At 35.1% G+C, this 24009-nt stretch overlaps 1 protein-coding gene across 2 annotated transcripts in view; it reads right to left on the bottom strand.

Annotated features, from left to right (window-relative positions):
* Positions 1-24009, bottom strand: part of SLC35F1 (solute carrier family 35 member F1) — a 377466-nt gene that overhangs the window by 241598 nt on the left and 111859 nt on the right. Inside the window, exon 2 of one of the 2 annotated variants that reach the window (XM_079149023.1) lies at positions 5382-5509. The exons of the other annotated variant lie outside the window; for it this stretch is intronic. The gene's annotated coding sequence lies outside the window, so the exon portion shown is untranslated. The remainder of the gene's footprint in view (positions 1-5381; positions 5510-24009) is intronic. 2 annotated transcript variants of the gene reach the window in all.

Consider the following 24009-nt stretch of genomic DNA (forward strand, 5'->3'; position numbering starts at 1 on the left):
ATGTTGCTTATAATGATGTAAAAACTAGATTTACATAATATGGCAATACATATCCAGAATCATAAAAGTGTTCTTGCTCTTTGACCCAGTAATTATCGAATTTATACTTTAAAATTCTCAAAACAAAAATATGTGCATGAAGATATTTCATAATACATAAACACTAAAACTTAAATGATGGAGCATCCGTCCATTAGAATACTAGGCATCTCATAAAAATTACAAATATGAACACTATAAAAACATGGGAAATGCTAACCATGCACTATTATGTGAAAATATCGTTATATGTTACTATGATTATAACTGGTGAAATAAACATATAGATCAGGACAAAGACTGGAAGGAAAAATATTTAAGTATAATCAAATATGTTAGATTAATAGGGTTGCAGAGGAATTTTTAATGACTATGGATATTAATATTGTCATAAGAGTATTTTTAAAACTTAAAATTTGGGGGGGGAAGGAAGATGATTTTTCCCTCCCAGAAAGCTGAGCTAAGATCTTAAACACTAGGCTGTGTTTCATTCATCTCTCTGATGATCTAAGCAGTAGTCTAGTTCCCTGGAGCATCATCACATATGCTGGTTTTTAGACAATGATGTAGATTTCTGGTGACCTTATATGTTGTTATGCCTAAGAAGCAGCAAAGTAATGCATTATCTCTTTGGGCTGCCAACGAGCTGAAAAATTCATAACTGGATTGAGAGTTCCTTAAAAAAAAAAGAAAAAGAAAAAGGAACTAGCAATATTTCAGTTTTTTGGAGCCCTTAAATGAGATTATCTTTTCAAAGGAAACTTCCTTACTGGATAAATTACCTCTGCAATGAAGTCACTTCACAATATTGATGTACATCCTTTACGTTGACTGATCTTTCCAGAATGCTGTGTCAAAGTTAATGATAACCATTCTCACACACTGCCGATTTGGACAAGATACTTTAAGACAAGCACAAACACTCTTAGAACATAATGGAATTTATGGAAATGACTGTACAATAGTAACCAGGTATTACACTTATTTATATATCAGAAAATGAGGCAGAGCCTCAGGGAAAATTCAAGTTCAGTCAGAGTCTTTGCATTATCTCCTCAGTCTCCTATTAGCACTTAGGGAATTTTGTCTTTTGATTGTCATAGTGGATCATGTGTGAACAACACCCGGGAAGTGAAAGTTGCTTTTTGTGTAAGGGTTGTTTATAGATAGAGTTGTTATCATTCCTTGTACCAAATGGTTTTAGTCAAAGAGAGGCCAAGTATTGCAAAGATGTTATTTTTGACCATCCTATCTCCGTAAGAAAGTAGTTGGAAGGTTATATTTCTTAAAGCAGTGACATTAGAGCTTGGTCCTGTAAGCATCAAAATTATTTTCACACATAAAACCTCCCCCAGCAAGACAAGCCATGAACACCCAATGTCAGCTGGCAGGCTGGGCTCCAGCCTCCCTATATCAGGAAAACTGGATTATTCTGGCTCATACTGAGATCTTCTTTCTTTGTACCCCTATTGCATTTTGCAATTTCAACCATAATTGAGTTCTTAATATTTGCCTTTTATTATTCTCTTCTCTCTTTCTACATATGATCCGATTCCTTACCAATGCTCTGAATGGGTACCAAGTCTTATGCATTATACATTTTATTTTTAATGAACCCACTACTATGGTTTGGATGTTGAATGTCTCCCAAAGGTCCATATATGAAGTTTTGGTCCCAAGGTCCAAAACTTATTTGGAGGTCCTGTGGAATTAAGAGGTGCACCTAGTGGGAGATTCTTAGGTCACTGGGTGCTATGTCCTTAAAGTAAACTGTAGGACCCCAGGGTATGTCTGTCTATCTATTTGTCTGTCTCATCTTTGGTTCACTATGTGACCATTTGTGCCTACATGTGGTCCAGCCATGAGGCCAAACTAATGGTGGCCTCCTAATATTGTACTTTGGACCTCCAAAACTAAGCTTAATAAATCTCTTTCCTTTATACCTACATCAGGTATTTTGTTATAGTGATGAAAAGCTGATTAAAACACCCCCTCCTACCCAAACACTTGCTCAGTGATGACTGTCTGGTGGGTGATATCAAATTTGTATTTATTAATTTATTTTCTCTGTAACTAAAACATTTAGAAAATTGTTTAATTTATCTTTGTATAAAAATAACATGCAAGCATCACACTCATTACAATATATAATTAGAAAATTACTCAATTATTCAGTGAGGTACTGAGCAATAGTCAAGTGCAAAGCTGTCAACTGTGCCAGCTCCACAATGGGCACTTGGTAAGACTCAATAAATACTGAATAAAGGAACAAAAGAAAACATATTTTGAGCTTCTTTTTTAGAAAATTAAATAGCATGTTTCTAAGAGAAATGGATTTAGAATGACAATTAAATAGGTGTAATTCTTAAAGGCAGTACTTTATAAATGGTAAGAAGTCAACAACCCAGATAACTAGGAAACTGACTTTGGAGTAAAATTTTAATCTCGAATGTACAAATTCTTAATGTAAGTCCTTTAATGGAACACGTGATTTCTCTCATAATCTTATTTGATAGAAGAGGGGAAGAAACCCTTCTAGATGTCAATGTAACATTTTAAAGCTGACATCCAGCTAACAGACTTTTCATCATCTCGAGATGGTTCCTCTATCCTGAAGCAGCCAGAAGCCCCCTACTCATGGTGTTTTCTCTCCATGTTTCTCCAGGAAGGATCAATAGCGAAGCATAGAAATCACACTCTACCTATGGAATCCTTACTTTAATACATGGTCTACAACAAAACCTAGATTCATCTGACCCCACCTTCTGCTCATTTACCCTGACCCAGGATGCAATAGGGCATTTCTTTCAGTTCCTCAAGCCTGTGCTCACTCTCGTCCAGTCCTTAACTTGCATTATCTCAACACATTATGCCTAAATGCTCTTGTTCCCTTTTCCAACTTTGCCTGAATAATTTGTTCTTCAAGAATCACCACTCCTCTTGTCCTGTGCCTCTCTCTCACGGTTGAAGCCACTGCCCTTAAAGGTTTTTTCATTGTTTTGGTTTTGGTACTGGGGATTTAATCCAGGGGCATGCTTAACCACCTAGCCACATCCCCAGCCCTTTTTTAAATTTTTGAGACAGGTTCTCACTAAGTTGCTTAAGGTCTTGTTAAGTTACCAAGGCTGGCTTCGAACTTCCGATCCTCCTGTCTCAGCCTCCTCAGTTGCTGGGATTACAGGCATGTGCCAGCACACCTGCTTCCTTTCTTTAGTTTCTAATTGTTTCTGAACTTCTATCATTGTACTTATTGTGTGCTCTAATATAATTCTCAGTGGGTTTTTTTATTTAGAAAAATATAAAATAAATTTCCCTACTAAGTAGTCAATTCCTTGAATACCACTTGTTTATTGCTATTATTTTCTGTGCATTTGTAAAATTTTGATTATTAAAATTACCAGAAAATAAAGGCACTGAAACAGGTAAACTCCTGTTAGTGCAAACACAGATGTTATGGTGGGAATCACCATGATCATTTGTTAATAAAGTAAGAGGGAGGAAAAACATTTGATTTCAAAGTGCCACAGCTCAGTCTTTAAAGAAATGCTTTGCAAAGTTTGCTCAACCAAATTTATTTTTTATCCAAGATAGTAAAAAGCTGACTACAAAAAGTTCATATCTTCTAAAAATTGCTCAAATGCTTCAAATAAAACTCACTATCCTAGAAACACTCAGTGATTGCAGCCATCCCTTAAGGGCTCAAAGCCTGTACAGAAAGCACCAAATATGTGAGATGAATGCACTAGATTTCCTGTCTACAAACATCATTCCCTTTTGAATTTGGAGAGGATATTATAAATTCTTTGTACCTAATATTTGCAAAGATAAGAACAATAGAATAAATATTGCCACATTCCACCTTGACATGTCTACAGTGGAGCTATCAATCAGTCTGAATTGATGGGGAAGCAAAATAGAAAATTTCATTAACAAAAATAGAACATGTTTTTCCCTCAAAGTTTCTTGTATTCCTGTGTTCAGCTGAAAAATAAATGTGTGTAATAATATTGGAATCTCTGAGATTATGTCTTTTCCTGTCTTTAGACAACTAATATTTAGGAATTTCAAGTCTATAAACTTTTTTTAGTATATGGTTTTTCTCCTAAGTCTAAGTCACTCTCACATGAATTAATAAAATACCCTGAAACTAAAAATTTCAAAGAAAAAGTGTTTTTCAGGTCTAAACTTTTATTTTGGAAACCATTTAATTAGAGAAGCAGAAATCTGGATAATCTAAGACTTTAGTTTGATTTTAAGTGGAAAAAGATGAAATGCTAGGAGAATTTAGGCTTGTCTTTTCCTGCACATCCGGTCTGGGAAAAATCTGTGAAAGCCAGGGCAACAAGCTGCTCAGGAATCACCAATGAACAGCTACTTGACTGGAGAGAAGTCATAGTCTCTGTGTGCCTCAGTTTCCTCATGTATCAAATGTGGATGATAATGACACTCCTCCCCTTTTTGTTCCTTTGAGAAAAAAAAAAAAAAGCATAATGTCTTTAAAGCATTTAGCATAATAAGTAGCCCAGATGTTTCATTGGTCAAATATGGCCTACAAATGTCTTTTATTTGACCTTTTCAGATTTAAGAAAAATTGACTTAGTGGTCAACTTAAAAATCAGGAAAGTCCCCCCCACAAGTGAGGTTTCAGGCTTCCTGAAAAAGCAAATGGTAAGGGAGCAGATACCATTGGCTCCCACACACATCCCACTGCATCCCCTACAGCTTGGAAGGACAGTTCCCTTATTAACTCAAAGCTCCCTACCTCCAGCAGCATCCTGCCTACAGTTATCAATGGTAATTTCCTTGTCCCTCAAAAGCCTGATTCTGGGTGTGCTGTAAGTATTCTCTCAGGCTGTTCTCAAGAGTGATCCCGACCCAGCTGCCCACACTCATTAATGCATCTTTCAATGGCTTTCATTTCTTCGCACTCTGATTCCCCCTCTCCTTCACCATGCTTCTTAGGACCACCTCTTAAATAAGCTGCTTATTCCCATAGTCCAATCTCAGGAACAGTTTTGGATAGATCATTACCAGTTCCTCCAGTTCAGCAATGCACGCAGCTAAGTATATGACTCTCTCCAGCTTCCACAGTCTCCATCATTCATTCCCACATCTGCATAAGTACTTGCCCAGACCACTGTGTCTATTCAAATAACCTGCCTGCCCAGAGGACTTCTGAGTATATGATATAAAAATCTAAGAGCTGACTAACTCCCTTAATTTTACATACACACAAAGGAAAAAAAAAAAAAAAAAAAGCAAAAGCCACTGAAAGCAATAAGAAGCAAAGTTTTGCCCAATTAGATAGAATCCAAACTAATGACTCCTTTGCCAGGACTTACCCAGAGGTGGAGGCTGCCTGGGCAGGATTTCCCTAGACTGATGTTCCCACCTATTCTCTCATCTTTATCCATTCCATTGTCCTCTTCTTTATTTGCATGACTTTCAAGTGGATTAGACTCCAGATTCCCTGAGAGAGAGTATTAGCTAGTTGGGAGGAACAGGAGGGAGGTGTCTACTTAGCATATACAGAAATACCCACCCCACCTTATGCACTCTAAGGGCTGCAGCAGATTAAGAGCAGAAAAAAAAGAAAAAAAAAAAAATGGGGATAAGCTGACAGCACCAAAGATGGGACTCTGAAAGGTAAGGAAAACCTCTGGAACCAGGCAGGTGGGGGAAGAAGACAGGTTATGGTTAGAAATTCTTTGCAATGAGATTAGAGGACCAAATCTGATCTTTTTTCTATCTCAAAAATCTGTAATTGAAAAATATGAATTGAGCCAATCTTGATACATTTTAAGATTAGGGAATTTGAGTCAAAACTCACGTTGGAGTCCCAGTTTCACTTTCTAAATTGTATAACTTTTGGCAAGCAGCTTGAATGCTCCCTGGAACTTTTGTTTGTTCATCTGACAAATATCTGACAAATGGGTGTAACAATTACCTTTGCTTTACCTGCCTCATTGGGTTGTTGAGACCAACAAAACCATGTTTATAACAATTCCCATCTATGGGGCATTTGCCATATCCCAGACACTATGCCAGGAGCTTGTGGGGAGAGCTCTGATTCACAATAAAGTGCTACAAAAGAAAGGATTAGGTTGGTTCTAGGAAGAGAATGGTCTGAACAGGAGCAGACAGGGGACTTTATTACTGTAACTCTGAACTGTCCCCTCAATCCCCCAGCAAATCCTTCAAAAGACCTGAGTAACTCTTAATTATTTTGGCTACTACACAGTAATTATTTGGGCTATTCAGCGATGCGTTAGAGCCTCTCTGAGGATGAACCCTATATAGCTGGTCATTTTAAGGGCCTCAGGAAGAAAAAGAATCTCCTGGTTGGAGCCTGGATGATTCCTGGTAAGGACACCTCAGAAAACACTAACCCAGATCCAAAGGTAAAATCCCTGGAGAAGGATTTCAAGAAGATGTGACAGATGAATAGAGTTCAGAAAAATGGAAAGACCAAGAAAGACAGGAAGGGCAGATAAGAAGAAGGGGCAATGAAGAGGCAGGATTGGGGCTGCAGAGGGGATGCCCCCACTGACCCTCCAACATGGAAGCTTACCCATCACTGCAATGGGTAAGCAGTCCACATTCCTGTGATGACAGTAGACGAAAACCCCAAGTATGGGACTGAACTAAGGCGACACGAGGCCAAAGAAGCACTTGCTTTGTGGGTGCCAAGTGTTTTCTTCACTCCCAGTGGGTGCTGTGTTCTATACCTGCAAGGACCAGCCTGGCATCCTTAAAGTGCTTCCAGTTTACCACATTCCAGTCAATTAAGAGATCCACTGGCAGCCCCCTTTGCCCTCTTCTGTGAGTAATCACCACAGACTTGATGAATCCAAGGGGAATAGGTCACATCCTGAACAGACAATAGAGAAAAATCAGATTCCCCCAAAAGGGCTGATTTAAGAGCAATTCTGAAAGCAGTGGCAAAGGGAGATAATTTTTTTTTCTCCCTACAGATGTGCACAAAGGACTGTAGAATAGTTCTCCATGCTGCCTACCTTGTGAAATTGACAAAGGTCAGAAAATAAAATTTCCTTCAAGTACATAGGTGTACAATTGATTCGAAGTACTTTCAGAATTAACAGAAGACTGAGTATTGAGGGAATATGTTCAATACCAGATCTATATGAAAATGTCCCACAAATTAGAAAAAAAAAAGGTGGGGAATCTATATTTACCCATTCATCTGTTAAATATTTGTTAGAATTCTACTATGTACCAATTATAGCTCTAGATACCAGGTGACGATCAAAAATAAGATGGATGTGGCCACTCCCTTTCTTTTAAACTTAGAACCTTTAAAGACTCCATTTATATACCATAAAATGCCATCACCACAAGACCATCTGCTACATAAACTACAAAAAGAATCAGTTTTAAAAAATATAGGGACCTACCTCAAATTCTCTGTGAATTACTGCTATGATACATTTCCTAACAAAGAGACAAAGATGGGTACAAGTGGAAAGCCAGGCCGGCACTCAAACAATGAGCTCTTTATTGTTCTATCAAGTACATGGGGTCTAACAGAACAGTTAAGCCACATGTAAAATAGTTCAGAGTTTAAATTCTATTCATTTCTTCTTAAATATATCTTTATTGTATACATGGTATGGTTTTAATGTTCCCTCCCAAAACTCATGTTAAAATTTAATTGGCATTTTAATGATGAGAGCTTTAAGAGGTGATTGGGTCATAAGGGCTCTCATGATTAACGCTGATACCTCAGGAGTTGGTTAGTTACTCTGAGAGTGGGTTTATCATACATGTGGCCCTCTCTTGGCCCCTCTCTATATTGCACATGCTCATTTGCTTTTCTGCCATGTTCTAATGCAGCATAGAGGCCCTCACCAGATACCACTGCCATGCTTTTGAACTTCCTAGTCTTCGGAACCATGAGCCAAATTAGCTTCTGTTGTTCATAATGTACCCAATCTCTGGTATTTTATCATAGCAGCAGAATATGGACTAAGATATCACCTACTAGGGACAGAGATTATGTGTATGTTTCTAAAGAACACATGGAAAAGTGAAATGCATGATTATGTTCCCTTATGATCAGCATTCCACCTAGTAAGATGTCACCCTTATAAGTAGGATACTAACCACACAGGACACACAGCAGCACCTGCTAAGTACCAATAGAATTGTAAACTCAATAAGCACAATAGGGGTCTAAGGTGTCCTACAATAATTTCCCACATAACCTGATCAAAATGGAACTAATTATCTCTCCTTGAACCATGCCCCTTCTCTTGCTTTCTATTTTAGTCAATGGGGAAAACATTCACTCAAGCCAGACCTACCAAAATCTTTTTCTATATATTTCACAATCAATTGGTTACAAATAGTGGTTGTTTTTAAGGTCTTAAATCTTAAATCCAGCCCTATCCATTTACACTGTCATTGTCTAAATTCAGATCCTTATTGTTCACTTGGACTATTCAAACAGACCATCACCTCCTATCTTCTTTCTCTCCATAGCCAAAATCATCCTTGATACTGCCACCAGGCAACTTTCCACATTTATTTCCCCTATTATTCATTAAGTCTAAACTTCTAGGCAAGGCATGATGCAAAAAGTCCTGAAAAACTGATAAATTCATGCCCAAATTTCTGCTGCCCATCTACTTCTTCCATGAATGCCTACTCATTTCTTGATACTTTGCACATTTAGACCCAGAGTCTGAGAAGGTCTTCCTTGCCCTCCTCATACAGCAAACTCTTCCTCATCTTTAGAAACTCTGCTAGGGTAGAGGTAGTTCCCTCCACAATGTTGTCAGACAACATGCTTTTTCATTGGTTACAACATTAATCATGCTTATTTATAAGGATATGCTCATCTGAATGAGCAGCAAAATAATGGTGCAACCTATTATTCTTTGTGAACAAATAATGGGATTGAAGGACAAGGACATATTTCTGGTGTTTAGCACAAGCCTGGCATATAGTAAATTTTCAATAAATACCTAAGCTTTAAAGAATGGGTTGGATATACACAAAACAGAGAAATATATCAAACAAGAGCAGTCAGGAACAGCTTTGTGGATAATATTGGGCTTGAGCTCCACTTCTAAAAACGGGATATGAGTTGGACAGGAAGAAATGAGGCAGAGACGTCCATTTAAAAACAACTACGTGAATGAGACCATAAAGGGTTAGGTAGAGATAATTTTTTCCCCTGGCACTGGGGATTGAACCCGGAGGCCCCTCTACCACTGAGCTACATCCCCAGCCCTTTTAATTATTTTTATTTTGAGAGTCTTACTACAGGCTGCATTGGAGAGAACTTTTGAAAAGGTCTGTTTAGCTGTAGCAAATGACCACGAATAACATCTGAAGTTCTTGTCACAACTGCTAAGGTCCCAATTATGATTACGTATGTGTGAAGATTTCTATAATCCCTTACTTTCCAAATCCTACTTCACTCCACCCAGTCCACCTTCTTTTGTGCTTGCTGAAACACCAAGCTTATGTCTGCTTTAGGGCCTTTTTCCATTGTTGATTCTTGAAGGATGGCAAATGTGGAGTTAAAAGGTAATCTTTTCTAAGAGTCCTTCTCTGTTCTCCTTTGAACCATCCTCTCTATCTTTATTCCTTCATACTAGTTACCACTCTGAAAATTTTATGTATTTAGTTGCTTGGGTTTTGTTGAAATATCATCCAACCTTTACCCCATCACTGTATCTCCAGTCTAGAATACTGCCTGGCACAATAGTGTGTATGCAGTAAGTATTATTCAAATGACTGAAGTGTTAGCTGAAGCTAGCAATTGGAGTGAACAGGAGGGAATTAGAGTGCAGGGCTTTGAACTAAACAAGTATTTGTACTGTACTTTTTTTTTTTTTTTAACTTGGAAGTGACATCAAAGTTGTATATTTAAAGATATCTTTAAATAAAAATGCAAACTACTTTAAAAACAGGGATATGCTAGAAAAGGGCTCTGAGAAATCCTCAAATATTTGACCTCTTTTATGAAGCATCCATATTTTAGTAAATTTGCTAGAAACATATTTTTAAATAGCCAATTTGGTTATTTCTACCACTACAATCAGCATTTTACAAATTTTAGATTAACTGTAGCATTCATTGTTTTTAAAAGAAAATTGTATTCTCATATTCTTAGGGAAACACAGAGTAATCCCATTTAAGTCCTTTTCATACTTTTAAAAACACTTTCTAAAATCAGAATAGCAACCACTGAATCTTACTTGTATTTGTGTTCCTGGGCCAAAATAAATGGAATTTAAAATAGACCAACCATGTCAAATTCAACACAACCAGTGTGTATATGCAAACTTGTTTGGGTTCTCCCTTTCATAGAATTTTGTCTAATTTTTAGGTTTTGGGGTTGAAAAAATATCACACTCATACTCTAGACATAGGGACGATGACTTCAGGACACAGACTCATGTGAATGTATATGGCACATACGGCAACCACACAGTGAATCTGGACAGTGAAGTGAGTTAATTTTATCTAAACTTCACTCTGGGACATAAAGTGGAAAATGGTGAGGTTAGATTTATAATATGAATTTCCATCCAATCCCAAATTTCTAAGATTCTACCCTGTGCAAAAATCTAAAAAAATTGTTTTGACTGTAATAAAATTGTCTCTGATTTTAAAATAGATTTAAATATTTGGAGAACTATGGCGGGTACTCCTGCTACCCCATCACTACTCTGTTTTGTGTAGCAATAACCTTCTTCTTTATTAATAAAAGGTTCTGGATACTTTCCAATTCTTTGATGGCAATGTAGTTTCCCTACAATCTACCCCTCTCCACTGACTGGGAAAGCAACAACAATACTATTTGAGGACTCCGAGAAGGTAGAAAGACTAGGGAAGACACACAAAACTTGGAGAGATACTCAGCATAGGAATTAGTTTCCTGGTTGTGTTTCTTAATGTCATCACCCTGAGGATGGGTCGTAGTCAGAGCAGATCTGTAATACAGAATGCTAAAATGAGAGAAACTGCCATCTGTCTAGCTTGAGGTGCAACGAAAGGAGACCCTGAAGTCAGACAATGGAAGAGAAATCTCAAAGGGTGAAAGACAGGAAGAGAAAATCCCTCATACTATGTAAGAGCACAAAAATCTCAGCCTAACTCAAAAACATGCACATGTGTAGGATAAACCCATGCAGTATAGCAAAGGCTTAGAGAACTGAACTGAGATTTGAGCCACTGCTAACAGAAACAAGATGGAATTAATCAGGTTAATTATCTATTGAAACCCAAACAGGTATTCATCCACTAAAACCAAACATTCTTCAGAAGACTGTAATAGAATTCCAAGTCTATGACATTATGTATAGGGTATAGTCAACTACTTGACAAAAAAAGTATGAATATGTAAGCCAGTTTGAAACAAAAAGACAACAAAAGCCAATCCTGAGATGACTCGGATGTTAGTTAACATTATCAAAGATGTTAAAACAGCTACAATAATTCTGCTACAAGAGGAAACAAACCTAAAATGAATGAAAATTTCAGCAGAAAAGTATAAGGTATGAGACACACGGAGGGAGAGAGAGAGAGAGAGAGGGAGAGAGAGAGAGACCCCAAACTGGATATTTTTAACTCAAAAAAATGTAATATCTGAAATTAAAAGTAATTATTGAATGAACTTAATAACAGAGGAAAAGGCAGAGAAATTTAAAAGATAGCAACGGAAATTATTCAATATGAAGAAAAGAAAGAACATAGAATTAAAAAGAATTAACCAGTCTGAGAGATCCTTGAGACAGAAATACAAAAAAAAAAAAAAAAAAAAAAAAAAATCTGAAAAATTGTTAACTGGAGAAAAAGAGAAGACTAGTGAGGCAGAAAAGAATAATTGAAGGAATAATGGCTGAGCACATCTCAAATTAGATAAAAGTACATAGATGGACTTAAGACTCATGAAACCCAAACAGAATAAATTTAAAGGAAACCATGCATAGATATATCATAACAAAGTTGCCAAAACATAAAAGGAAAAAAGAAAATCTTGAAATGAGCTACAAAAAAGTGACACATTACATATAGGAGAGAAAATATTCCAATAGTTTCAGAATTCTTGTCAGAAACCATGTAGATCAAAAACAATACAGCATTATTTTCAGAGTATTAAAAGAAAAAAGCTGTGCAACCAAACCTCTCTATCCAGAAAATATATCATTCTGTAATAGACAAAATAAAGCTATCTCCTGGAAAACCCTAAGGAGTCTTTTAAAAATCTATTATAGCCAATAAATGAGTTCGGCAAGTTTGCAAGATAAAACATCCATATATTGAAAAAATAAACTTTAAGACAGTAACAATGACTAATCAAAAAAATCCATTTTAATAGTATCAAAAGTAATTATATATTATATTAAGGAATAAATTTAACAAAAGAAAAGACATACACACTGAAAAGTATAAAGCACGACTGAAAAAAATTAAGAATATCTAAATAAATGGATATTCATTGAATTTTTATTGGAAGATTTAATATCATTAATATACAAAACTTCCCAATCCAATTTAGATCCAATATAATTTCTGTCAAAAGGGTTTAGATAAAGAAAAATTTTAAAATTTTTTGCCTGGGTTCCTGCTTTATGAGAAATGCTGAAAAAAGTTGTTCCAAACAAATAGAAATAGTATCAGAGAAAAAGCATAGGAAATAGGAATATATAATGGAATTGGAACATTGTTCAGAACAAATAGAAATAATATCAGGAAAAAGCATAAGAAATAGTAATATATAAAATGCTATAACTTTCTCATTTAATTCTTTAAATATAACTTCTTTAAGCAAAATCGAAACATTTTCTAGTAGTTTTTCAATGTTTATAGATGCAATACATATGACAATCATATAAAAAGATAGCAGGGCATGGTAATGAAACCTATATGCAAGATATCTATATTTAACCTGAAGTGGTAAACTATTAACTCAAAGTGGACAGAAAAAATCCAAACTGACATAGCCAAAATCAATAATTCGAAATTCAATACCAAAACATACTTAAATAATAATTTTTTAAAAAGGCAGGAAAGGAGAAGAGAAAGTTCAAAGAGTAGAGAGAATAAACAGGAAAGAAATGATAAAAGTATAAGTTCATATCCAAAAATACTATGGGGTTTTGTTAAATGCTAAATAAATAAATGAAAGGTGGAGATTGAAAGAGTTGATTAAAAAAAACTGAACCAAATTATATACTTTCTAAAAGATACATACTTCAAATGCAAAAAGTTTGATAGAAAATGGACATAAAAGTTTAACACACAAACATTAACCACACAAAGGCCAGAGTTGCCATATTAATAGTAGATAAAATAACTTCAAGACAAAATGCATTACCACACATAAAGAGGATGTTTCATAATGATAGACAATTCATCAGGAAACAAAATAATTATAAATGCATATATGCTTGATAACAAACCTTCAAAATACATAAAACAAAAATTAACATTAACATGAGAACCAGACCATTCCAAAATCATACTTAGAGATCTTATCACCCCCTCTCTTGGTGACTGAGAGAACAATTTTTAAAAATATATAAATCAGCATAGACCTGAAAGTTGAGTGACACTATCAACCAACTTGATCTAATAAACATTTATAGAATACTGCATCTTACAACTGCAGACTATTCCCTTTTTCAAATGTGCATACCCATTTACCTAGAGAGAATGCAGACTGGGATTTTAAACAAGTCTTAAAAAACTTACATGGTTCAAAAATCATACAAAATTTATCCTCTGACCACAACTGAATTTAATTAGAAATCAATAACATTAAGATATCTAGGTAGAGGGGGGTGAAGGGAGGGGAAGCAGGGTAGGAAGGATAGTAGAGTGAAACAGACATTATTACCTCATGTACATACATGACTGTATGACCAATGTGATCCTACAATATGTAAACCAGAAAAATGTGAAATTATACTCCATTTAAGTATGATTTATCAAAATGCATAAATACAGTCTACTTTCATGTACAACTAATTAGAACAAATAAATTAATAAAAAAAAATATCTAGGACATCCTCAAATATCTGGAAGTTAAACCACTTTTTAAATATATGGATAAAAATCACAAGAGAAATCAGAAAATTGTTTTAACTGAAACTACAGCATATCAAAACTTGTGGGATGAATCTGAAGTGATTTTAGGGAAATTTATGTGTTTTTATTACATTAAAATAAAAATTCCCTATAAATCAATCTTGAGGTCCTACCTCAAGGATATAGGAACAAAGGTAAACTCAAAGTACCTAGAAGGTTGGAAATAACAAAATATTAGAAACAAATGTGATGGGAAACGATGGAGAAAAGTAACCAAGTCAAAAATTGGTTCTTTGAAAATGAGCAAAATGGACAAAACTCCAGTGACATTAAGAAAAAGGAGAACAGAAAACAATATCAGAAAAGATTTATCAATACAGATCTTACAATTAAGATTAAAAAACTAAGAACAATGCTATGCCAAACAATTTGACAACTTAGATAAACGGGACAAATTCTTTAAGAAATAAAAGTAAAATTGACACAAGAAGAAACTGAAAATGAAGATCCCTTTATCTATAAAAGAAATTTAACTATCAAAAAATGTCTCCCCAAGCAACTCCAAGCCTAGGTGATTTTACCAGTAAATTCTAAAAAACATTCAAGGACCAAATCCAGTATCATATGAAAATTCTCAGACAACTGATGAGTAGGAAACACTATTCAATTAGTTTTTACATGACCAGTATAATCCAACATCAAAATCTAAGAACATTATAAATCATAAAGTCATAAAAATGATAAAAGCGGAGCTACATACTATGCACCCCTGACACAAAGCCTTGAACTATACACAAATGATGTTAGTTATAGGAAGAACCTTAAAGGTCCTGGTCATAAAGCATAGCATAATAAAGCATAATAAAACATAATAAAACAACATGAATTCCATGTATGCTTTTCTAATGATTTTATTCTATAGCAAACTATAGCCCAAAGGCCAAATCTGGTCCAGGTCTGTTTTTTATACTGCCTACAGGCTAAGAACAGGTTTCCATTTTTAAATTGCTTGGGAAAGAAAAGGGAAGAGAGGAAGGAAGAAAGGAATGAATGAATATAGCAGTGATATGACCCACAAAGCCAAGAATTTACGAATTTAATAGTATTTACTATCTGGCCTTTGCATAAAAACTGTTATCCTTGTTAGAGTTACAAGTTTATGACAATAAGTCATTTTACTTTTCTACTAACAGGAGGAGTAGGGCAGAAATTAAGACACCCTCCAGTCTTTCTATTCTCTTTCTTCCATTCAGCTTCTGACCCCTCTTGATAGATTCATTCATTCATTAAGTATGAAGGGAGTTTCAGTTGTTTATCAATCACTATACCATTATATCTGTAATATGATGATGAAGATCAGCAACTTAGACTTTGAAGAGCCTTTAGGTTCACAGAAGAGATCTAAATGTTTCTTCAATGAATATGTTAGTCACTCCAGCACAATTTTACCAGGTCCATGTGTGTAACATTGATCACGTAAGCCTAACATGCCTGGCTCATCTTCTTGCTGCTGTGGTTGACCCTGTACTCTGTAGTAGACACCATGCCTCTCTAGACATGAGATTTCCCAGCATTTTAACATAAAGATAATAATACACTTCAACACAAAATGTGAAAATATTAAAGTCAATGTATAGAAGTAAATATAAGCTATTATGGTCTTGTATCTTCCTCAATTCACAATGTTTTAGAATTGTTAATCCTCTCAAATTGAAGCTTCTTCTTAAATCTCATTTAAAATAAAAAGTAACAGTTGAACACTAATGGAAGATAATGCCTAAGAGGTTTTATTAATGCATCCAAAAATAACTCCCTATTTTAAAGTTAATGTAAAAAAATTCCCACATCCAAAAGGATATGCATTTTAATGTGTTGAAAAGCATTAGCTGACATTTACTTAGCCAGTGACAACTATATGGTTTCTAAATCCAGAGAGTATAAGAAAGACTAGTAAAAAGAAGTCAAGGGCAGTATTAATATTGGTTAAAAAATGTCACTAAACAAAATGCAAATGAGGATCTTCTTCTGGATAAAGTTCTTGGAATCAATTATTTCAGGAACTACAAAACTTGGTAGAGGGAAGACTTGCTAGAGGGAACATCTATGTATGAATGCTCAGTGAAATAATCATGTTTATACAGAAACATAGGGGCCAAACCAACCAGAATGACTGGGACTTGCAGAGAAGATGGTACAGAAAAGATAGAAGACGAGGGGCATATCACCTGTTAAGCCTCAGTTCCCAAAAGAAATGGACAAGTTTGAAAAGGTGAGAAAAGACACAGAAGAACAATTTCAAAATTCAAAAATTTAATGGAAGGGAGAGGATATTTTTTAACTACTTAAAATATAGATCAAAGGAATCTAGAACAAGAAACTGAGCGGACTCTAAAAGCAAAACCTTAAAAGCCAATAACTCTTCTATGTTATAGGAGAATATGGTGACAAATTACAGCCTAAGGAAAAGAAGTAAACTGAACAATACCAAGTATTTTAAAATAATACCAACAACTTCTCTGGCAATCATTTTCACGACACTGGAATCACTTGTAATAGTTAAATCAGGCTGGAAAGGAAACAACCTACATTGTATATAAGCTGTTTAAGGTTAGATTCTTATTATTACATTTACCCCCAAAGAGGTGAAGATATATATGTACCATTTAATTAGATATAACAGAGAGAGGGGGGTGGGAGGAGGAAAGAGTTATGGTAGAGACATCTTAAGCTGAGGCACCTGTATACACTTCATTGTAGACATTGTGACTTACCTTCATGTGTCTAGTCCCAAGCAAACACTCTGATATATAGATATCAAATTTTCTAAATGATTGGTTAAATTAATAAAAACTTGAGCAATCTCTGCTTTGCTTTGGTGTTCTTATATAGCTATACATGGAACCTGCTCTCACACTTTCTTATGTTCTATTTATTTTTTTCTGTTAAAAAATATCAGAGGCTCAGGGATTTGGCTCAGTGGTAGGCCATATGCTTGGCATGCATGAGGCCCTGGGTTCAATTTCCAGTACTACAAAATTTAACAAAAAGAATGATTTTTTAAAAAAGAAAAAAGAATCATTCAAAAAATTAGACCTTACGGTATTAATAAAAAGTTTTTTCTCCTATGTATAATTGTAAAGTTCTAATAACTAAAAAAATTAGAATTAAAAAAATCTAGAAAAAGAAAATGCTTTTTCTCAGATCGATCACAAAGATGAATAACCAAAGCAGGATTGTATGTCTCGGTTTGTTGGGCTAAACTAAGTATCAATTTTAATACATTGTGAAATATTTTACACATACATATACACATCCTTATAAACAGCTATCTGAATAAGAACTCCAACCAAACATTTTTAATATTTATACTAGGATTTTAGAGGATGCGTTCATCATGCATCCATCTGTAGCAGCCTCAGACCCAGCAGTTGCTAGAATAATCCTTTACTCTAGCAGAACCTCCAGCAGGCCCACATAAACAGGTGGAATCTGGAATCCCTGTCTCCTCAGAGCAGTATGAATGCTTTCCTAAAATCAGTCACCTACCAGCTGAAATTACTGCAGACCTCATACGTGGCCTCAAGTTAATATTTCACATAGAAATAACTTACAGTGTAAGGTAAATATTTACTTAAAAATTACTACTAAGCTTTGAATGGAAGGAATAAAGAAACCAGGCTTAAAAAATAAACACTAGAAGTGAACAGGTACATTGTAAATTATATCTGACTCAAACAGATACTTTTCACTTCTCACTCCATCTTAAAAACTTAAAATCATTAAAAAATAAAATTCCACATTGATTATAACAAACCTACCATTTAGGTGTGGAATACTGATAGGGAGGCTGTACACGTATAAAAACTCTGAATTTGCTGCATGGTGTTGTGAACATAAAACTGCTCTAAAAAAATAAGTTTATTCAAAGTAATTTCTATAGACTTGAATACTTTGCATATTAAAACAATTATTGCTACTTAAAATACATTTATTTTTCTGTAGTGAGACAGGGATGTGGATTGACTCTGCTATTAAAAGTAAGAGACTATTTCTTAAAGATATGGAGGAAGCTTCATGTGGAGAACAGATAAAATCACCAGGGATCACTCATTTTATAAATCATAGTTGAGAGAATTCTAAGAATTTGAAAGGCCTGTCCCAAATTCATGTTTGAGCATTTGGTGTGATACCTATAAATACAAGGGTTGGCTGTTTTCCTCATCTACCCCCAGTCTCTCCACTCCCAAAGACCATTATACTCTTCATATGCTCTTCTCAGATTCCTGAATGTGCCTCAAGAATTTTCTCCATTTTCAGAGGTCTTTAGCCAATTTTATGGCATGTTTTACTTATCTTTTTCTTGTTTCTTCAAAGCCCCACAAAATCATTCTTTACTTTTCCAGAATGGGTCAGAGCAGAAACCACTCTGTCCAAGGCTCCTTCTCTGGCAATGGGTCATTAGCCAAAGAAATGAGAAGTAACTATAAAAGATGCTGACCTACTAATATTAGAATCGCAAAACCAGAAACCCTCTCTACTCTATCTCAAGTCAATGGCCCAGTGCCAGAAATTGCAAACTGTCAAAGACACACCTCTATGGACACTCCTACTATTCCCCTGCAGTCTACTGCCTTTATCCTGCAAATAACTGAGGCTGTCACCTCAGCAACTCTGCATCTAGAAGGTGATTCCCCAGAGGAAAGCATGGCTTGCTTCCTTGCCTCCTTCAAGTTTTAATGTCATCATTCCCTAACCATCCTTATAATTCACTTTTCAACACATTTATCTCTTTTCTCTCCTTTAAGTACCTCTATTAAGTGTCCGTAATACTTATCACATCACATTTAATGTTCAGGATAAACTTTGACTTAGGTGCTTTCACTCTGTCTTCTTACTAGAATGTCACTTCCAAGGCATTCTATGAGTAAAAAAGAGGGAGAAGGATGCAAAGCCCAGAAAGTAGGAAAAGCTGATATTATGGTTTTCCTTTTTAGAGCTAGGTAATTCACACTGGCATGGGGAAGGCTGTTGAATACTGGAAGGAAAACAGAACAAAAATATTTAAAACTATTTCAGTAAAGTGTTTGTTACAGTTTTGTAAAAGAATTTTTAATCTTTTAGCACTTACTAACTGCTGTCAGAACATACAAATTGGGAAACTGACAGAGATTGTCTCCTTGTTTCCCTTCTCATGCAATTGTCCTCCTTCACTGTTTAAGGTCACCAAGGACATTTCTTCTAAACAAAGTGTCTTCTTGGGATCCTTACACTATCCGATTTCTGTCCTGTACATCTAGAGGAGCACAAGCTTCTCCATTTGTGTATATGCTACCCTTCTGTTCCCTCTGCTCTTTTCTGGACAATCTTGGTTTCCTTCAATTGTTTCTTGTCTGCCTTTTTATTTCTAACTAGATAAACCATCAAAAGATACATCCTTTTATTCTTTCATTTTCCTTGGAGATATTAGTCCCATATTAATTTTCACTTCTATAATGAGTTCCAGGACTAACTCAAGCCCAAAATTATATTTCCAAAGAATAATTTAGGACTAATTGTCATCTTTTGAAAAAGAACTTGTTTTGAAAAGTACTTGTTTTAAGTACTACTGTCTTCATTATCTTCAACTGAATTTCAGCAGAAACTCTTTTGTGTCTGCTACTGCTCATTCCATTTTTCTGTCCACAACTTGAAATGTTGGAATTCTTTTTAATATCTGATCATCTTCCTCTACTTCCTCCCCATCCTCATCATTCAGTGTTATTTCACCTGTTTCACATTCTCTCAATAGTTCCTTTGTTCCATATGCCCCTCTCCATCCCTTAGTCTTTCTTCCAACTGCGGACTACATGGATCAATATCACCTACCCTAGCCTCTGTATGGTAGCTCTGAAGCAGTCACTCAACTCCCTAATTTGTCCTGTATGTTCAAGTCAGATTGCAAGTCTAAACTTTACTTCTCCACTTACCTGCTTACTCCTCTCTTTTAACTATTTGATTTCTCTAGTTTTTCATATAGCCCCCATTATGCCTCCATATTTATTTTCCTGATCTTGCTAGACCCCCTCCAGAGAGGGTCTTTTGAAAAAGGCTCAGGATGAAAACCCATAAATATATTACAGAGAAAGTCTCACTGTTGTTGATTACACTGAGGAAGAAGAGAAAAGACTACAGGGGACAGGAGAAACAAACTTTTCTCTTAAGAAGTTTGTCTCCCAGTGTATATAGCACAGTCAACTCTCTATTATACACATTTACAAAATGGAGTAGGCCAATTCATATAAGACAATAAAAAATTCAGATATATTTTGGATTTTTTGTTTGTGTATGAAGTCTTGGAATTGAAAACATTTAATTTTTAAATAACTTTGCTCCATATTAAAAAGTACCAGAAAAAAAAAAAAGAGGGCTGAAATTCTAAAAAGTATTGCTAAAAGCCAGAAACAATTTAAATGTCTATCAAATAGTGAATGGTGAAAAATCGTTGTTAGAAAAGGAGAAATTTCAGTGAAAAAAAAAAAAAAGAATGAATTGATGTATGCATCAATAAGGATGAATTTCTGAGGAGAAGGACAAGAAGGAAGAAGAAAGAAGTAGCAACAGCCAGATACAAAAGGCTATATGCCATACTGTATTTGTATGACACTCAGGAAAAGGCAAAGACACAAATCAGATCAGTGGTTGCCAAGGGCATTAACTACAAAATGGACCAGAAAGCTTACTGGAATGATAACAATATACTACTTACACAACTGAGTGTATTTGCCAAAACTCATTGAAGTTACCACCTAAAAATGGTGAATTTTACTGTATGTATTCTTCAACAAATGTGATTTGAGAAAAGTAAACTTACTTTAACAATTAGGAAAAAGAAAGCAAGGGGTAGAGTTTAGGAGAAAGGCTTTAGAAATGACTTGAAAAGTTAGTCAAGAGAGTTACGTGTGATTTTATTTGAAGATTTCCTGAAACAATTAGAAAAACAAATAACATGTGAAAACAGCAAGTCCTTGTAAGCAAAACTGACGCCAACATGAGGAGACACTTGAATTGATCAGTCCCCAAACTCAATGTGTAGCTTTCTTCTGGTATATATATCTATTATGAATTTTGCAACAGTCATGTGCTTTTAGGAATATATTTAAAAAGTATGCTTGGATCAGAAAAATCAAAATTGAAGAATATTCTATTCTAAGTAACAACTGGTCCTTATTCTTCAAATCTCACATTGTCTCCTGATGTTAAAAAGACTACATTTCTGTGGTCACTAAATACCACCCTGGATTGGGATAATTGATTAAAATGTGAATGTGAACTTTATTGTAGATAATATTAATGTTAAATTTCTTGCATTTAGTAATCCCTTGGGGTGAATAAAATGTAATTCTTACAAAGTAAATTTAAGCGTATTTAAGAATAAAGGGTCACAATATCTGCAACTTACTCATTTTGCAAGAAAAAAAGATGTATGTATGTTTGGTGAGGGAGGTATAGCAAATGTGGCAAAATGCCACCAAAAGGTAAATCCAGAAGAAAATTTTCAAAATAAGAGTTTTAAAAAAATAAAAAGGAGAGTGATTGCCAGTATTCTTATTGACACACTCTGAAGTCAGAATGACTTTTCCCCATTAAACATCACAAGCTAAAATTTAACTTGATCTTAAAAACATAGCTACCCACTTAAACTAAATACACTATCTAGAAATCCACACCCAAAGAAACCAGTAGTTCCCCTCACACTCCACTCGCCTGTCTCCATAGTGGCCTTCATTTCTACCCCTGCTCCTGTCCCCTGTTCTGTTACAGGTCATGCCATCTTCCCCAATTCACTGTATTTCAGTCCTTTCTGTCCTCTAGGGCTAATTCATATGCCAAAACGTTTAGGATCCTTTCAAATATCCCCAAGACTCAGGCTGCTCTGCCTTTCCTGAACTTCCACAGCCCTTTACTGACATCTCCTGCTTCCTCCTTTCTGTACTACAGGCGTATGGATAATGCCTTAGCCTACTGACCTGTAGGCTGAAAGGGACCGGAGATGCTAAGTCTTCCTCAAACCTACCATAGCACTCAAGAGTGTGCCCTGAAGTCACAGGTGCCCAATGAACACATGTTCAATGTTTCTAAATAATCAATTTAGACTATGTTTGGTACAATCACACAAAATTGGTCCATTTGAAAATTTTGCTGCATTTTGTTTGAAGGTGTACTCTAAAATATAAGCTGTAGACTGGTGTCTTTTAGAAGTTGTATCATATTTGTCCCAAAGCTATCAGGTTAAATATAGACCAATTCAACAGAAAGAGTTCTCAAAGACCAAAGCTGAAACACTTTGAACAACAGAATAAATGAAGTAATATGGGTATATAACCAAAAAAATCTTTTAAAAAATATATTCACAAGTCCATACTGACACAAATATATGACTGAATCAAGGGGGAGAACAGAAATATCTCTCATGTAGAGGAATTCCAAATAATTTTTATATATGCACCACCCTCAAGGGTAGAGCATCACTCCCTACTCAGTTGTAGACTCTGCATAGTGACTTCCTTCCAAAGAGTACAGAATAGAAATAACAGGGAATGAGTTTCAAGAAACCTAAAAAACACTACCTCAGACAGGCAATAAGGTTAAGAGCAGGGATGATTACACATGTTGACAGAATATCCCCTTGGTAAAATGGGACAAGAAGGGTATTTTTACTCCCCTAAACACAAACCCAGTCTAATCCTGAGGAAAACAATTACACAAATCTCATTAAGAGACTGTCTACAAAATACCTGATTAATGCTTCTCAAAAGTGTCAAGATCATCAAAAACAAGTAAGTCACAACCAAAAGGAGCCTAGGAAACTATGACAGCTAGATGTAATGTGCTATCTTACACAGGACTCTGGAATAGAAAAGGACATCAGGGAAACCAAGAAAATATGAATAAGGTGTGGAGTTTAATAATAATGTTATTATTGGTTCATTAATTATAACATACTCATGTAGGCTGTTAACAATAGGGGAACCTGGGTGGGAAGTATAAATTTGGTGCTATCACTGTAATTTCTGTGCATGTGTATGTGTGCATGCGTGTGTGTGTGTGTGTGTGTGTCTGTCTGTCTGTCTGTCTGTCTGCCTGCACTGGGGATCTAACCCAGGGCCTTGAGCATGCTAGGTAAGCATTCTAACATTGAGCAATACCCCTAAACCTATCTTTGTAATTTTTATACAAACTATCTAAAAATTTTTATTTAAAAATACACAAATTTTAAATATAACATTATACTTAAATACAAAACTTTTCTAAGCGATAAAGATTTATGTTTATCATGAGACTCCCTGTAGAAGGTAACATATTCCTGGACATAGATTAGTCCAGGGTAAGAGTTAGGATAAAGTTTCTAACTATAAGTAAACTTAGTATTTTCAGGATTTGTTCTAAGATTATCAGTTTTAATGTACAGTTTTAAATAACTGCTTCACTATTGCATGCAATTTCCTTGCCTTATGTTCACAAGAAATCACTGAAAGCCATTGAAAAAAAAAATGTATGACTTTCTCTAGTCAGCTTCACCTAAAATAAAATACAACTGATGAGCTGAAATGATGACCTATTCTCTTATCCTTCCCCCTTCCAAAAAGAGATGCTGTATTTTATTATTTTGGGGAAAAAAGTCTTTTTACATTCTTAATTCTCACAACATTCCTTCCAAAATAAACTAGAAGAAATTTGACACTCTGAGATATTAGTTATCTTTCATTGTTAAAATTATGTTTTCCTTTGATCTCAATGAGCTTCTCTGCATAAATTTTATATATTTTATATATAAATATGAGCTTCTTAGAATACATTTTGTTTATATATTTTATATAAACATATTATATTTCACCTATTTATGTATCATAAATATATGTATAT

This window comes from Sciurus vulgaris, assembly GCF_902686455.1.
Source record: "Sciurus vulgaris genome assembly, chromosome: 7".
Taxonomy (NCBI): Eukaryota; Metazoa; Chordata; class Mammalia; order Rodentia; family Sciuridae; genus Sciurus; species Sciurus vulgaris.